This window comes from Lichenostomus cassidix, chromosome W (assembly GCF_008360975.1).
Source record: "Lichenostomus cassidix isolate B80296 chromosome W, HeHo_3.0, whole genome shotgun sequence".
Classification (NCBI taxonomy): domain Eukaryota; kingdom Metazoa; phylum Chordata; class Aves; order Passeriformes; family Meliphagidae; genus Lichenostomus; species Lichenostomus cassidix.
The window spans coordinates 5,232,678-5,250,763 of record NC_139510.1 but is presented as its reverse complement, the minus strand read 5'-3'; the positions used below and the strand labels follow the sequence as shown (position 1 = coordinate 5,250,763).

Sequence of the window (18,086 nt, the reverse complement as noted above, 5' to 3'; positions counted from 1 at the left end):
TGGTGGAAACAATTCCCACTGATTTAGGGTAAAATAGAAATTACTAATGTAAAAGAGCTAGAAGCTGGATAAATAATATTTTTAAACTGATTCAGAGAGCCAGAGATTGTATAATGATTTACTAAGATATGCCAGCTGCGATTCATTTATTATTTTCTTGATGAATTTGTGCCTACTTGGTACCGGGTAGGATAAGAGAGGAGAGCCAAGTAATTGAGAGAAACCACCAAGTGTAACCGAGCATCCTGCCCTTGGACCCCAGGACTGGTACGAGTCGGTTCTCAGGCTTGGACTAGGACCAAGGACCAAGGGAGCATGCGCAAGGGAACAGGGTGAACAGTTCATCGTGATGAAGAGGAGGGAATCTGTCATAATTAATCATCGGGACCCTTCCCCACAATTAATTTGAAGACACTGCGCTTGCGTGAGCATATTTAAATGAACTTTGAACTCATTATAATACGAAGCGGGGATAGGTAATGAATATGTATAGGGGCTTTGTCTAACTTTATGCATATGTAATCTGTAACCTAATATAAACTTAGTGAAGTGCCGCTGAGGGTGTGCATGTCTTTGGAGGGGCTACCCCCCATGCACCCCAGCTGGAATAAACGCATACCTACTTCATAACTATCTGAGTTGTGGAGTCAATTCCGTGCTTCATTTGGCACCCCAGGTGGACAGGATTTGCCTGGCTGCAGGATCGACTGAGGGGCTTACATCCTAGGCGCGCCCCAGGATTTTCCTGGAGGACCTCCGCTCCTCGGCCGCTCACTGCGGGGGCAAACAACGACCACCTGCTACAGCGGAGAAACGGTATGTGTTTTGGGTATAGGGAAGCCTGTAAGTCGTATACGCGTGGCTAGGGCTGCTGGTAAGACACAGAGAGACATCCTGTGCGCAGCGTTGTCCCTGAGTGGTGAGCTTGCAAGCGACTGGTTAGGGCTGGCTAAGGGAGACCGGCGAAGTAATTCGTCGTTCTTAGCTGGCAAGGGGGGGATTCGCTGTCCGATAGAGCGGCCGCGAGCGATCCTGGTGGTGGATCGAGTGGATCCCTAAGGAAACTAGTTTGAAAGAGAACTAGTTTGAAGTATTGTTAACACCGGTGTTGTGTATGTGTGTGGGGTGCAGATTAGTCTGCACGAGCAAATGAGAAGTTGATTGATTAAGTTTGAAGTGTGGTCTAATAGAAGTGAATATTTGGGTATGGTTGTGGTTTATTAGCTTTGGTGTATGAGTGTGGGTTTTTGGAATTTTTGTTGTACTTTGCTGTTGTGGTCATAGAAGCGCTTTTTGTGTTGTATTACGTGTTTATTGTTGTGTTAGGGTGAGTGAGTGTATGCAGTTGTTTGACATTGTGGTGGTAATTGAATAAAGAGAAACTTTTTACCGTGGACAGTTAGAGACATTTTTTTCGGTGACTACATCAAAAGAACATAGCTGTGCCACAGTTTGATTAGTGGGTTTGCAAGCTTGCAGAGTTAAGAGATACCATCTGTTATTGACCTGTCAGAGAGTAACGGCGCAGGTTGTAAAGAGAATAAGTTGGTGCATTATAAAAGTTTTGTGTGGACAAAATTACCTAGCAGCGTAATTGTAGACTCTTGAGTTAATTTACTTAGTGAACATAGGACCATACAAAGAGTGGTTGCCTTTATTTTTTCCTTTTCTTTCCCCTTCCTCCCTCTCAGTAATTAATCTTGATTTATTTTTCTTCCTCTCTCTCATACCAGCTTGGCTTTGAGTGAAATAAATGAGATGCTTGTCTGATGCCGAAAATACTTTTCTGTTTCGAGTGTAAAAATAATTACTGTAAGATTTGGGCATTGTGTGAGTGTGCTGTGACAGAGTGGTTAGAAGCAGCTGTTATTGCCTTAGTGTGTGGAAAGAGTCATTTAGTTTCGTGAAACCTGGTTAGTGCAAGAGGAAAAATTGGAAAAAAAAAAGAGAAAAAAGCAGAAAAAAAAAAAAGCAAAAAAAAAAAGCAGAAAAACCAAAAAAATCCAGTAAGTCAGTGTGAAAAGAAGTTTGCCTAGAAAAGAGATTGAACCAAGAGAAGAAAATAGATAAGATGGGAACTGGGCAAAGCAAAGAGGTTCCTAAAACAACTCCACTTGGCTGTGTTTTAGCACATTGGAAAGAAATTGCAGGGAGTGGAGGTACAGAAGATAAAAGAACCCTTATCAAATTTTAACTTAGTAGTGGCCTTTGTACAGGCTAAATGACAGAATTAGATGGCCTCCCCATGGGTTTTTAGAATATAACACATTATTATAATTAATGTTGTTTTTTTTTAAAAAATAAAAAAAAAAAAGAAGAAGGAAAATAGAACAACCAGCAAAGAAGATGAGGCCGAGAAGGAGTCATTGCACACATGAAAGAAGACTGAAGAAGACCGGAGGACTCCACCCTAGCAGATCCACTGGTTATAATAAAGCTAGGGGAAAAAGAAAAAGAAATAGAATTTTTGGTGGACACGGGGGCAACATACTCGGTTTTAAATAAAGCTTTAATGCCGGTGGGAGATGATTATATCATGGTTCAAGGGGCAACTGGTCAATCTGAAAAAGCATATTTTTGCAAACCTTTAAAGTATAAACTGGGAAAGCAGTGGAGTATTCACAAGTTTTTGTACATGCCCAGATCTCCAAAAGCCCTTTTGGGCAGAGATCTATTGGAACAGTTACAAGCAACCATTTCATTTAAAGAGGGGGAAATTACTCTGGAGGTAAATGATCAACAATATGTTGAAATACTAAGTTTAATGCTAACAACCACAGAGGCTGAGGGAGAAATTAGTGAGGAAATTATGAATCAAGTATTCCCTGGGGTATGGGCAACAAACGTACCTGGAAGAGCTAAAAATGCACCTCCAATACAAATTAAATTGAAGGAAGGGAAACAACCAGTCAGGGTTAAACAATACCCCCTTAAGAAAGAAGACAAGGAAGGGATTAGCCCAGTGATTGAAAGCTTTTTACAGCTAGGACTATTGAGAGAGTGCAAATCTGATTTTAACACCCCCATTTTACCAGTCCGCAAACCTGATGGGTCATATCGGGTGGTACAGGATTTAAGGGCAGTAAACAAAATAACTGAGGACCTCTATCTTGTGGTGTCAAATCCCTACACGCTACTAACTGAGCTAACACCTAAACTAACCTGGTTTACTGTTTTAGATTTGAAAGATGCCTTCTTTTGCCTCCCTCTCCACGAGGCCAGCCAGAAAATATTCGCGTTCGAGTGGGAAAATCCCAAAAGCGGACGCAAAACTCAGCTCACTTGGACGGTGTTGCCTCAAGGATTTAAGAGCAGTCCCACCCTATTTGGGGATCAACTATCAAAAGACCTGGAATCCTGGGAAGCCCCCTCTGAAGAAGGGAAGCTATTGCAATATGACATCTTAATAGCTACCCGGACAGAAGAAATTTTTTGGGGCTCCAAGAGTACAGGGTATCCAAGAAAAAAGCTCAAGTAGTAAAACCAAAAGTAATTTATTTGGGCTATGAAATCAGTGCTGGGCAGCGAACTTTGGGACAAGATCGGAAAGAGGCCATTTGCCAAACCCCGAAACCCCGAACTGTAAAGGAACTAAGGACTTTCCTGGGGATGACGGGATGGTGTAGGCTTTGGATCCTTAGTTATGGGGTCCTTGTAAAACCTTTGTATGAGCTCATCAAAAAGGAAAGCAGAGATCTTCAGTGGACAAAAGAGGTCACGAGGGCCTTCAAACAACTGAAGAATGCCCTGATGTCAGCTCCAGCTCTGGGACTTCCAGATGTGAGTAAACCATTTTTTCTGTTTTCTCATGAGAAGCAGGGGATTGCCTTGGGAATACTAGCACAAGACCTGGGCCCATATCGACGGGCAGTTGCTTATCTGTCTAAGCAACTAGATGCAGCAGCCAAAGGATGGCCAGGATGCCTCCGGGCTGTAGCAGCAGTCATGCTAAACATCCAAGAGGCACGCAAGTTTACCTTGGGCCAGAAAATGACTGTGCTAGTGTCCCATACAGTGTCTGCAGTGCTGGAAGTGAAAGGCGGACACTGGCTTTCCCCACAGAGGTTCCTGAAATACCAAGCCATCATGGTGGAGCAGGACAATGTGGAAATAGTGGTCACTAACATTGTCAACCCAGCTTCTTTCCTCAGCGGAAACAACGGGGAGCAGGTGCACCACGACTGCCTGGAAACTATTGAAGCCACATACTCCAGCCGTCCAGATCTGAAGGATACACCTTTGGATGATGCAGAGACCTGGTTTACAGATGGGAGCAGCTACGTCATCAGTGGAAAGCGACATGCAGGGTATGCAGTCACCACCAGCAAAAAGGTAATAGAATCTAGACCCCTACCAATAAACACTTCTGCCCAGAAAGCTGAAATAATTGCTTTGACCCGTGCTTTGGAAATAGCCAAAGGGAAAAAGATAAACATTTATACAGGCTCAAAGTATGCATTTGGAGTTGTACATGCACACGGAGCCATTTGGAAGGAAAGGGGACTGTTGAACTCACAAGGAAAAAACATCAAACATGCACAAGAGTTAACTCAGCTGTTGGAAGCAGTCCAGCTACCCGAGAAAGTAGCAATCATGCACATTAAGGCACACCAGAAAGTGAGCTCAGAATTGGAAGAAGGAAATGATCTGGCGGACAGAGAGGCAAAAGAAGCAGCGAAAGGTGAGGTGACAACTGAAGGGGCTCTAATTCCAGATGGCCAAATCTCCCTAGAAGGTAAGCCAACCTATAACAAAGAGGATCAGAATGGGTCATACAATGAAGAGGGTTGGGCTATTACTGAACAGGGGAGGTTGGTCATTCCCTCTCATTTAGTGTGGGCACTAGTAAGAACAGAACACCAAAAGACACACTGGGGAATAGATGCCCTACACAATTATTTAATTGAAAGAATTATTGCCAGAAATTTATATGCTACCATCGCACAAGTAACCCAACAGTGTGACCTTTGCCTCCAGACTAACCCTAAAAATATCCCCAAACCAAAATTGGGCCAAATTGGGAAAGGGAATGGGCCCGGACAGCAGTAGCAAATTGATTTCTCGGAACTCCCAAGAAAAGGGGGGTATCGGTACTTGTTGGTATTAACAGATATCTTTTCAGGATGGCCAGAAGCCTTTCCCACTAGAACTGTCAAAGCTCGGGAGGTAACCAAGGTATTGTTACAAGAAATAATACCACGCTTCGGAGTTCCAGCCACCATGTCCTCAAATAGAGGAACACATTTCATTTCAAAGGTGGTACAGCAAGTTAGCCATCATTTGGGCATAGACTGGGAGCTTCACATGCCATATGTTAGGAATCATTCTAATTTTTGTATTTGTAATTTTGTGAAAATCATTGGGTGTGACTTTTTGTATTTGGCACCAGTTGTATCTCATCAGTTGACACAATGTATCATGAGCCTTACGCTGGAAAGACAATTGGTGGAGCATCAAGACTTAATTAACATCCTGAAAAAAATTCAAAAAGTGGAAAGAAAATTTTAATAAATAAGCAGAGTCTTTCAAAGAGCCAGACAGGATGTGCATCACCACTGGTGGGATGTGCTTTTTGGATGGTCACCTACTGCAACTGGTATCCTTAATACATTATGTCACCCCATAATTGTTTTACTAATTTTGGTAGGTGTTAGTCTTGTGTTATCTGTTTTGCTATTTGTTTGGAATTGTAAGATGTTAAAGAAGCTATCCATTTTAACTACCTTATCAAATGTACATGGTAAGGCATTGAGAGATACTTATCGCAGAAGCTTGCTAGAAGAAGATGCTATTTACTAGTAAAAGAATTTACTAATCTTATAGAAAAGGGGGGACTGATTTAGGGTAAAATAGAAATTACTAATGTAAAAGAGCTAGAAGCTGGATAAATAATATTTTTAAACTGATTCAGAGAGCCAGAGATTGTATAATGATTTACTAAGATATGCCAGCTGCGATTCATTTATTATTTTCTTGATGAATTTGTGCCTACTTGGTACCGGGGAGGATAAGAGAGGAGAGCCAAGTAATTGAGAGAAACCACCAAGTGTAACCGAGCATCCTGCCCTTGGACCCCAGGACTGGTACGAGTCGGTTCTCAGGCTTGGACTAGGACCAAGGACCAAGGGAGCATGCGCAAGGGAACAGGGTGAACAGTTCATCGTGATGAAGAGGAGGGAATCTGTCATAATTAATCATCGGGACCCTTCCCCACAATTAATTTGAAGACACTGCGCTTGCGTGAGCATATTTAAATGAACTTTGAACTCATAATACGAAGCGGGGATAGGTAATGAATATGTATAGGGGCTTTGTCTAACTTTATGCATATGTAATCTGTAACCTAATATAAACTTAGTGAAGTGCCGCTGAGGGTGTGCATGTCTTTGGAGGGGCTACCCCCCATGCACCCCAGCTGGAATAAACGCATACCTACTTCATAACTATCTGAGTTGTGGAGTCAATTCCGTGCTTCACCACACATCCGGTGCACCGAATAAAGCAAATACCCACTTCTCTGACTTGGTCTCTGAAGTGTCTCTGAGCTCGATTGGGGCGAATCACACGACCTTACATTCCCCAATCTTTTGGTTGACTGGTTACAACCAAACCTTTACAAAAAATATAATGATCTCTCTTACCTCCAAAATGAGTCTTAATACTCAGAGATGTCTCTATGTCCCTGACCTCCCAATAAAAAGGAGCTATTTTATTCAGTGTGTTAACTCAAACAGTAACTTACACCACTGACCTTCACAGATACTGGCAAATTTACCCAGCCAAACTAAAAGAGGAACATAAATACTTTGTTATTATTAAAGTTAACAGAGTCTTATAAGTAAGATATATTTTAATTCCAAATTACAACTAAGCTGAGGCATAGTCAACTCTAATAACAGCAGATATTTAGATTATTTGAGTGGCAAATATAATTAAGCTTTTCTGCACAGCAAGTGCACTTCCAAGAAACTACAACTTATGAACTATATGAAATACATAATAAAAGCATTTCAAGTTACCCTAATACTTCATAAATTCCTATGAAAGGAACAAGAGGGAGATGTCTTTACAAACAAACAAACAAACAAACAAACACTGAGGCCTGCTGGTAGATAAGGCCAGATACTGATAGGTGAAAGAAGCAATGGGAGGAACCATAAATTCCATAGGAATTCCATTAATTGTACATTAGAAGGGGTCTGTATTAGGCGATTCGGGAAGTCTGTACCTCTCAAGTACCTCAACCAATGGGGAAAATGAGAGGGAAATGCAGCCAGGAAATCAGGATAACAAGAGGCTGCTTCCTCTATCAATTCAAGATGTTGGAAAATATATCAGGTTAAAAAATTTGTGTAACTTTAGTCAAAGGTTTTGTTTGTCTTTTCCCCGGGAAAAGGAATTTTAGGTTTCTTTCAGGGCATTGTTCTACCAGATGAGGTCTGGTGGACTCAGCATATCAACAGATTGGGAGTGACCCCGAAGATAACCAGAAAGATAAAGGCTGTTAACAGAACATCCGCGGGACATCCGAAGGACATGGTGGCTATCACAAACGGCTACCCCAGATCACCGCTAGCAGGGCTGAAGAGATCCTGGCCCAGAAAAAGAACTGATAAGAAAAACTGAAGAATGAAGAATCTAATTTGCATCAGAGGCGAGGAGATTCGGATTCAATGAGAAACTGAGTACTGGAGGTTTGCTCAACTTTAGACCAATGAACACTGACCCAATGCTTTTCTATGTATTTTTACTGTATAAAATATCTGAGAAATCGAGTAAAAGCCATGTATCACGGAATGATTCTCTCTGCACACCCGGGCTATGTGTGGATGAGATGATTTCTGTGGAACATCCTGGCCAGATAATAAAGTAATGCCTTGACTCACTAACATTAAAATGTTGTTGAAGAGTTTTTCTTTTTCCCGCAGATTCGGTGACAAAGAGACCCCATGGGAAATGTCCATGACCTCTCCCTTTATTCATGAATAAAGTTACAGGACTCCTCTGTCTCCTTTTTGGACATAAACCTCTGGCATTTGTGGATTCATTTTCCTGACACCTTGAATGGTTTGGGTTGGAAAGGACCTTAAAAATCATCTAGTTCCAACCCCCTGCCACAGGCAGGGAACCTTTCATTAGATCAGGTTGCTCAGGGCCCCATCCAGCCTGGCATTGAACACTTCCAGGGATGGGGCATCCACAACTGCTCTGGTGAACCTGTGCCAGTGTCACAGCACCCTCACAGTAAAGAATTTCTTTCTAATATCTAATCTAAACCTACCCTCTTTCAGTTTAAAGCCATTCCCCCTTTTCTTATCACTACATGCCACTGTAAAAAGTCCCCCCTCCTACTTTCTTGTAGGCCCCCTTTATGTACTAGATTAACTTAATTATTTAATAAAGGGAATAGAATTACTAATTTTAAATCAACGATAAAACCTAAACTGGCTGGTTAAATAAATATTTATTTACCTGAATAACCTCAGATAGAAAATGGACCATAAAAAAAACACAAGCCCCAAACAAAAAAACCACAGCAAGGATATTTCAGGTATATGCCTCTCTAACAGTGATCTAGGTGAAGCAAAAAGACGAAGCATATGCGAGGAACGCGAATCAAACCTAAGCATTTCCCACTGACAATTAAATGCAGCTCGATAAGCCAGACAAAAAGGGCGGCACCGCCAAGTGCTCAAAGCGTAGTATGTTTTAGTCGCCATGGCCTCCACAGACCCGTCTCGCCCCACCCCCTTCCGACACCAAAACACAAAAGACGTGGAGGCTATCGGTCTAAGGAAAACAAACAAACAAACAAACAAAAAACCAGCTCATCTCCTAGCGAGGGCTGAGGAAGCCTCATTGTCTCACTCCCTGACTGCCCCACTTAGAAGGGAGTAGGGTGTGCGCCATCCTGGCCCACGGCCTCCCGCCGCATTACCCGTCGCGTCAGAGTGAAAGAGTCCGCCCAGGAAAATGACAGACGCCCTGCCACCCCTCGCCTCGCGGAAGGCAGTAAAAACGCTCCGGGGAGGCCCAAGCACCCCCCGCGCCGCTCCTCTGCGCACAACGCCACCGCGCTATCAGCTCTCAGAAATCGAGTCCGCATCCTCCCGCAGCTACCCTTCAGCGCCCGCGTACCTGCTCCTGGAAGGGGGCGGAGCGAGAAACCCAACGGCCGCTGTCGGAGGCGCTCCAGATGGCTTCGGATTGTTTCTGGGAGAGCGAAGGGCAAGAGGGTATGGGGGCACAAAGCTGGCCACTACCACTTCCCTTCTGCGGCAGCAGCAAGGAATGAGACGCGCAACGCACAGGAGAAAGACGAAAAGAAGGCGAACAAAAAGAGAAAGAATTGAGGAAGAAGGGTGGATGAAGGAGGGATCTGAACCAGCTGGTCCGCTCGCGTCAGCTCCGCCTCCTTGTGGCTGTTGCTGAGGCCTGCACGCCAGCGCGCTCCCATGCGAGGGGAAAGAGCACGAGACACACCTGAGGCGGCTCACAGTACTGTCGCCATTGCCTGCGGAGTCACCAACCTCCCCCTCCCCGAGACTAGGGACTATACAGGAATAGACAGAGACTCAGCGCGTTATCAGAGAATGTCGTCTGCTCTCCAGGGGAGTGGGGAAACGGAAGGAGCCGGTGTCCAGAGCACTGACAACTGTCTCGCGCGGCTTCACCCCGTCCACAGAAATACGATGGAGCTGCGCGCAAAGAGGAAACAAAGCCTTTCCCCATCCACTTGCCCTAATAACAGACGCCTCCGCCCCTAGTTAACATTTCCGTTTAAACTTGCACGTGCAGTGGTGTCACAAGTGAATTATTAAGAGAAGTCATTGTTGTGGGGTTAACTAAAGGGGTTCTATTGATCATTAAACGATGATTACATGATAGTTATTGATGATTGAATGAAAAGTAAATGACAAATTATGATTAAGCAATAATTGAATGGTAATTTGAGAGTGATTGAAAAATATTTAAATGATTCTTTAAACAATAATTTAGACAGTGATTTTTATAGCAATCAAATACTGTACTACTTACTACACTTTTAATAAGTAAGCTCTAGCTAGTGATGCCCCAAAAGATAGGCTGGAAATAAAACCCCATACACAGGTGTCTATAGAGCAGGTATTTGTTTATTGCAGCGCTGGAGGTGAGGGGGATTTCTCCATCTAGCTCACCCACCTTTGTCAAGTGCTGTGGTTTATTTATACAGTAAATTTCACTTAGTGTTACTATGTCACTATGACATCATCATATACGCCTCAGAACTAATTTACATAACATGATCTCATGGTTATAAATAGTTCTTTTGCACTGCGCTTGCACCTCCCCAATTTGGTGGTCATGGGGGTCTCCCTGATGAAGGCTCCCAGGGTCTTCTTCACATCTGAACTTTTCACCTTCATCTTCAGAGCATGCACAGTTATGGTGTTCCTTGGTCTCTCTGGTTCTAACTGGTTTAAATTCTGTATTCTGTAGCTAATTGGCTTTAAATTTGCCAATTTCTCATTAGTGCTACACTTGTCCACTTTTGAAGCTATCCACCTGGTGAGGTTTTTGTCTATTCAGCATTAAGCAACTAGTTAACCATATAATAGCCATTACATTGTATAGAAAGTTATAACTGAAGTTATATTAGTATAAAAAGTTATCATTCAGGTTATATAGGTATAGGAAGCTATAATTCAAATTATATTTATATAGAAAGCTATAATTCAGGTTATATAGGTATAAAAGCTATGATTCAGGTTATATTGCTATAGAAAAGTTATAATTCAGGTTATGTTGATATCTTAAAACTAAAGCTATATAAGCACCTTGTAACTCTGACCCAAGTTATATAGGCATCACTAGACACATAAATGTTGCTAGCACACAACATACTTTTAGGCCTAATGTGAAATGTTGCTTACCTTGTTATAGATATCAGATGCTAAATAAGGGGTCTCACCTGCAAGGAGTAATCTTAAGAGGCATCCCTGCTCAAGGGGGAGATCACTGTTGTGTAGCCTGCTGCCATACAAGAGAGCTCAATGGTTTTAAGGGTACTACAGATATTTATAAAGTGGTTGACTTGTCAAACCCCCCTTTGGTGTATGTGCAGGAGTGCAGTTGTAGCAGTTTTAGTTTTGTCTAGTTCTGGCTCAGGCTGGTGTTAGCTCCTGACAGACTCCTTAGTTCCTGAGAAAATATGGTCTAGCACAATTTTCAAGGTATGCACATCAAGGATGATTTCAGTCAGGCCTAGTTGTTGGTGATGCCTGAACCAAAGTACTGTTCACTCACTCATAGCAGGTATATCCATCACAAGCAGCCATAAGTTTTTTTAACCTTGCACTCCTATCTTAGCTATCTTTTGAATTCATTGGCTATTGACTACTTACACTTTTATACCTAAATAACTATTAGGCACTAGTTGGCTACTTTTATGTTTAATAGGTTATCTGATAATGAATTGTCTGCAGTGATAACTCAGTTTTAAAAGAAGTGGGATAATTCTGAGCTTGATGGTGGATTTTTTGGTGAGATTATAAAGAATTTCTATTTCTTGTATTTTATTGATTAAAAATTCTAAAATTTTGAATGTTTATAAACAGTATTTGCTAAAAGCAAAAGAATCTCTATAGTATACAAAGATATCATATTAAAACATGTTTTCCAGACAATTGAGACAGGAAGGGATTTGTTGTATATGGGATAAAATTTCTTTGTTCTATGGTCTACCTGGTTTGCTATTTTTCTCACAGACTTTATTGATTGTGATCATCTATAAACACAGGGTAAACTTGAAATTCAAACCTTGACCTGCATTCAGATTTGCAAATTTTTGGGTCACTGAACCTCACAATTAAGTATTTATATATTTTTGCGTGTCCAAACTTCAAATCAGACTTTGTGTCTATTGGATGTTGATAAAATTATGTGTTCAGAGGATGTAACATTGACCTAGGTAGGTAAGAGTGACAGAAAGGTTACATCACTGTGGAGAGAGGGAGTTAGAAGGGTTTGCAAACCTAGAGAGCATGGGAAGAGGAAAAAGAGATCAAAGGAAAGATTGAAGCTTGTTATTTCAGACTTCATCACTGTGGGAGTAGCACAGGGCAGCTTATAGTTTCAAACCATTCTCAGTAGGTATAGGAAAGTGATTACTTTGTCATAATAAATTAAATGCAATTAAAATATTTTTAAGGTGGTATTTCAAGGAAATGGAAGATAAACATACCATGCTTACATAATTACATGTATCTTAGGAATAGATCTGTAAAATTTAAAGCTGCTTTAGATAAATGGTCTACATAATTCAACTTTGCTTAAATGCCGTTTCTACCATATTCTATTGACTTTCTGCAGCTACAATATATTTGGGCATATATTTCTGGGCCTGTTTAAACCATTTAATCTGAAAAAAATCCATCTAGAATTAGAAGGTATGGTTTTACAGGAAGTATGCCACTGAAATCATTAGAAAAAACCTTTTTGTCTGACATGTCTTCTAGAACTGATCTCTTTCCTTGTTTGTCAGAGGGATGTCTCCTGGGACCCAAAAACTTCTATCAGAGATAGAAGGTAAATGTAATTTCAGGTAAATATAATTATACCGGGCTGAAGGACAGCAAACTCTGCAAAAGTATAGGGCACTAATAATGAACCTCAAACACATAAAAGCAGCATGCAGAGGATGAAAGCAGACACATGCTACAGAGGAGGAACTAAGAAACATTGCCCAGGCATATAGGGATGGTATCAGGAAAGTTAAAGCTCAGTTGGAGTTGAGACTTGCAAGGAATGTCAAGAGCAACAGGAAGAGCTTTGTTAGGAAAATTGTATTCCCTAACAATTGTACCAATTAGTCTTTATAGTATTAAATGGTATTAGCTTTTTAAGAGATATATATTTTGCATTGTATAAACATTGTTAAGTCAGCATAACTAAAGGGCGCCAGCTCACTGCAAGAGGAGGACAGCCCCCACCTTGAAGATAAGAACCTTTTGTTTCTCAAAATCTTAAAACCATCTGTCGCTGTTGAACTGGTAACGGAGCGAAACTCAGTTAACAGCACACATGAAGTCAAGTGGAGAAGAGGCTTTATTATGAAAAAACTGAGTTTTATAGTGCAGAGAAATCCATTCGGATTGGCCAGCAATCACCCACCCCTCGGGCTGATTGGCAAGGTGTCTCAACATCCATTCCAAAAATATTCTCTGTTCCCATAGTGTTTATCTTATATTTTCTTTATACCTAACTAGAAAAGGGAAAATTTCCCATGAGAGAGAGTCTGTACAGTCACAACCATCCACAAAGAAGAAAGGATATCACTGGACTACTGAGATAATGCCAGCATCCTAGCCCCTCCAAACACCTCTGTGAAACCGTCAAATTATCTGGCATCATAGACAAGTAACTGTAGCAAGACCAACTCCAGAGATACCTAGATCAAGAAAGCAGCAGATGGATGGTGGCAACATATAATTATAGTTGCTTTTCAAAATAGGTGTGTGTGTGTGTGTGTGTGTGTTAAGTAATGATTGGCCAAATCATGTTGTACCTGGATGTTCAAAAGGTATAAGAATTGTATAAAACCACATTTGGGGTGCCCTGATTTGAATGGGACACCTCATGCACATGAATAAAGAATTACTCTTACAATTCTATACTTTGTGTCCTAGCCACTCTTCTCAGTTGACATGGGACAGTTATGAAATTTTTGTGACAATTTGGCAACCTAATTGGGACTTAGCTAACTCACTCAATCCAACATCTCACTACTGCCTGGATCCCAACAATCTGCCCTGCTGGCCTGTGGGTGAGTTCACCTCAAGATACTCAGGCACAGGTGTAGTGTGGATCTTGTTTGGTGGTGACAGGAAAGATGTGTGCTAATGTCTTTACAAACAATTCTATTGGTAAAGGTATGGGTGTTAATGTCTTTGAAATGGGTCTTAATGTCTCTACCAACTTCAAGCAGCAAGTTCGTTACAGAGCCCAGTCAGTTTGACTCCAAAAACAGACAAGTGGGGCTGCACAAGCCTGAGTTTCTGAACTTTGGGGTAAAATGACAGGTTCAAGGGGGAATATGTGGTAGGCAGTTTAGGAAGGCGGTACCTGTTGCGGTTTAGAGGATGTTTCAGCAGACTTTACCCTAGAGCTTCTCTACCCAGCCCGGTTCAGCGCCTCAGTGCTCCAAACCCTCTGTCCCAGGGCTGGACACTGCACTCTCACCGGCCGGGGAGCCATAAGGCTAGCTCTGGTCCATCTGCTTCCACAACCGGCGATGATAAAGGAGGCGAGGAGGGTCTATGCGTTGTGTCCATGGAAGATGTTTATTCGCATGGTGCAGCAGAGGCCAACAACCTCCCCGAGGCAGAGATGCCTCGAGGGCGAAGGCCTCACATGCACAGCTACATGTGGAGCATAAACACACGTGGAGCATAGACAGCAAGATGGCGGAGGGTAAGGGGTTTTATAGGGAAACAGAGAGGGGCAGGGACAGCACACAGGCCCAGTGACCTCTGGGTACAGGGGAGGTACAGGGGCGGAGTTAGGAGTACAGGAAACAATAGGGGAAACCCGAGGGAGTGGCCAGGGCCACGTGGGGTTAGGGTACAGGAACCAATAGGGAAAACTGGGGGCGTGGCTAGGACTATGTGGAGTAGGGAAGGCAGGACAATAGGTGACAAGTACAGTCGTTAAGAAAGGGGTGTGGGGAACTTGCAGCCATTATCACAATAGGTACCTTCCTAGTACCTCAGCCAATGGGGAAAGGAAGAGGGCAACATGCGGCCGGGAGTTTGGATAAAAGGAGTCTGGGCCCTCTGAAACCTCGAGAGAGAAACCCCGTGGGCGTATGCCCCAAGGCATGCCCTCTCTCTTTGTTCAAATGAAGTTACAGGACTCCTCTGTCTCCTTTTGGACATAAACCTCTGGTGTCATGAATAGTTTTCCAAACAGTAGTAAGGTGATTTTTTTGTAATAATGGGAGGATGATAAAGTATAACAAAGTCATCACTGATAGATGAATTGTTGCAACACTGGAAATCTATTGATAGAACAGGTGGGTTGTCAAAAGCCCGAGCTATAGAACTACGTCAGGAAAATTGGCCAGAAGTAACCATCTTTGGTAACGTGGACCAAAAGTGGCCACAGTCTGATTCTTTTGATAATATTAAGATGAGCTATTTATGTCAGCTAATGACCCAGTGCACTGGTTTTAACGCCAGCTGGAAATTAAACTCCAAATAATCCACTCTCCTTCCCCCACCCCTTTCTGTAAGGGAAGGACAAAGGCAGAGATTGTGGGTTGAGATAACAATTTACTGAAAGCACAAAGTAATGGAATAAGACACACACAATAGCAACAGCAGTATTAATAACAAAGGTATGAAAAACCAGAAGGTGTTTTACTGTGGCAGGATATCCTCCCCCTCCCCTCTCTCCTTCTGCTTCATGGCAGAACACAGATAAGTCCAGTGGGGTCAGAAGCCCAGCAGGAGGTTATCTCTTGGTGCCCGAAGGCGTGAGACCTCTAACCTTGAATTCATAAAGAAATCAATACGTGACCAAAGTCACGCTTTTACAACTATAAAAACTCATGAAAATATCCCAAAAGCAGAGGTTTCCTACACACACTCTGAAGATGTGCAAGGAGCGTCTCCCCAGAGTCTGGACACAGACTCTGTGGTTACTTTCCTGGGAATTGGGTGAGAGGATTCTGAAGTATGCTGCACCACCAATCAGCTGGTAAGATACATTTGGTTCCTAAGTTCAATTATTCTTGCTAGCTGTTAATAAGACTAGGTACCTTTTCATAATTGCAATATAGCTACTCATAGTTTGCAATTATTTTATTCCTGTGTAGTATGTAGTTTGTCTAAAGTCTTATGTCTGTCAATTTCTGCGTCTAACAAATGGTAATTTATATCATATTAGACTTAATCGGCCATTATTAAAGAACCTTGTGAACGAGACTGGGTCTTGGGGTGCTGGCCACCCTAATAAGAGTTACTGCCTTTTGCTAGAAGCCTGAGCAAACGGCAGAAATTCATCTAAACTCCTGTCTCCCGTTCATGACAATGGCTCTGGACACTTGTTTTACTTTTGGACTCTCAAAGGGAGCCCTATTTCGTAATGCACATTCGTTCCCACACATCCCTTCCAGGACCTATCTCAGAGGGCAATCATCATGCCGACTTACTGACCATGCCAGCACAGGTTGTACCTGATTCTTTTGCTCAGGCAAGACTGAGCCACTCCATTTTCCATCAGAACGCTCATGCCTTACGCAGTCAGTTTGCGCTTGCTTTTCACCAGGCACCCAGCATCGTGGCTGCATGCCCTGACTGTCAGCAATATAGTTTACCTTCTGTGGCCACTGGGGTTAATCCCAGGGCCTATAGTCCTTACAGCTTTGGCAATTGGATGTCACGCATTGTCAGGGTCTAGTCTGTCTTAACAGCTGGTCTGTCTTAACAGACCTATGAAAGTCTTTGAAGATAGATAAGAGGAAGTATTTTGCTGATGCTGCAAGAAAGCAAACAGCTGGCCAGAGAAAACCGGATCTTGCCCAAAAAGTAGAAGATGACTTGTTGGCCAAAGAAAACAGGAAATATTGCCCAAAATTAGGAAATTCCTTGCTGACCCAGTGTCGGGGGTTGAGAATTTCTTCCCATTCCTGTTACCAGGCAACAAATGGTCCGATGTTCGGAGCGATCAAGCCTTTTGTAAAAGACAAAGGCTAGGTTTTTGGGCAGGGCAAGGTAAGGGAGAGCCGGCCGGGGAATGCTCTCTCGTTTTTCGGACGCTGAGGGTAGAGGCTGCTGGCTCTTTGCTTTCCAGCTGCTACCAGAGGAAATCCAATTGTGCCCTGTTTCTCTTCTCTCCTGGCTGGGTGAGCTTTGATTCAATTTTTCTTCCCACTGGGGAGGGCGCGTCTCCCCGGGCTGCGTTTTCCCGCGGCTGCTGCCGGGAGAGTCCGGCTGCCTCTGCTGCCTGCCCCGCCCTCTGCCGCACGAGACCGTGGCGTCTGCTGTGACTGTAGAAATTCTCGCTGGCCGGAGAGAGAGAGCGCCTGCTCCTGCTGCCCTGTTCTCTCGCTGCCCTGAGCTGTTTCCTGCTGCCCTGCGTGTTTTCTCAGCCCGTCCGCCATTGCAGCTCCCCGACGCTGACCTGACCCTGCGCCACAGCGCCACCTGCAGCCGCTCGGGAGTCATCGCACCTGCCCTGGCCGGCCAGGAGCTCAACAGCGCCCCTGCTGCTTGCAACCGTAATTGCAGCACACGGGAGAAGACTCAGCAGCTCACGTTATCTGCTGTTTGGTTTTCTGGTTCTAGTTGTGGTTTGCTATTATTGTTATTGTTTGTTTATAGATACTAGTAAAGAACTGATACTCCTTTTTCCCATACCTTTTGCCTGAAAGCCCTTGATTTACAAAATTAAATAATTCGGAGGGAGGAGGGGAAGAAAATCACATCCTCTGCTCTAGGGGAAGGTTCAACCTCTCTTGGCAGACACCTGTCTTTCAAACCAAGACACCCAGGAATACAGGAAATATTGCCCAAAATTAGTAATCTGCATATACCAATCATATAGTGCATGCTTAGCTTGTGTTTATCACCTATAACTAATTATATAATCACACGGCGCGTGTACGAACCATATGTAGAAGTTCCGTGTCACGTGTACGGAAGGTAAAAAGCTTTAAAAGAAGCACTGCTGAAGAATAAAGTGGGACGACTTTCTGCATCACATTGGTGTTATGTCGTTCCCGTCTCGCATGGATTAATAAACCCTGACAATGCATTTTGTGGAGTTTGGCCACTTAAAGTTTGTTCATGTGTCCATTGACACATTTTCAGGTGCCTTATTTGCTTCTCGCTGTACTGGAGAGAAAGCTCACGATGTTTGCAGGCAATTATTTGAGTACATTTGCTGTTTTGGGCGTCCCTGCTCAGGTTAAAACTGGCAATGGCCCAGCCTATACATCCCATAGGGTTGCTCTCTGTTTTCAGCAATGGGGTATTTCTCATTGTACAGGGGTACCTCATTCTCCTACTGGCCAGGCCATTGTTGAATGTTCTCACGCTACGCTT

The 18,086-nt window shown here is 43.1% G+C and overlaps 1 protein-coding gene and 2 long non-coding RNA genes across 4 annotated transcripts in view; 2 read left to right on the top strand and 1 right to left on the bottom strand.

Annotated features, from left to right (window-relative positions):
• LOC146425374 (AN1-type zinc finger protein 5-like) overlaps window positions 1–9,653 on the bottom strand; it is a 42,420-nt gene extending 32,767 nt beyond the window's left edge. Inside the window, exon 1 of one of the 2 annotated variants that reach the window (XM_085041699.1) lies at window positions 9,139–9,653. The gene's annotated coding sequence lies outside the window, so the exon portion shown is untranslated. The remainder of the gene's footprint in view (window positions 1–9,138) is intronic. The other variant, XM_085041695.1, reaches the window with a different exon arrangement.
• Window positions 1–18,086, top strand: part of LOC146425355 (uncharacterized) — a 569,707-nt gene that overhangs the window by 17,010 nt on the left and 534,611 nt on the right. The gene's annotated exons all lie outside the window — the stretch shown is intronic.
• On the top strand, window positions 87–2,459 carry LOC146425375 (uncharacterized). The gene is made up of 2 exons (XR_014846638.1): window positions 87–816; window positions 2,330–2,459. It is a non-coding gene; the product is annotated as an uncharacterized LOC146425375 (long non-coding RNA).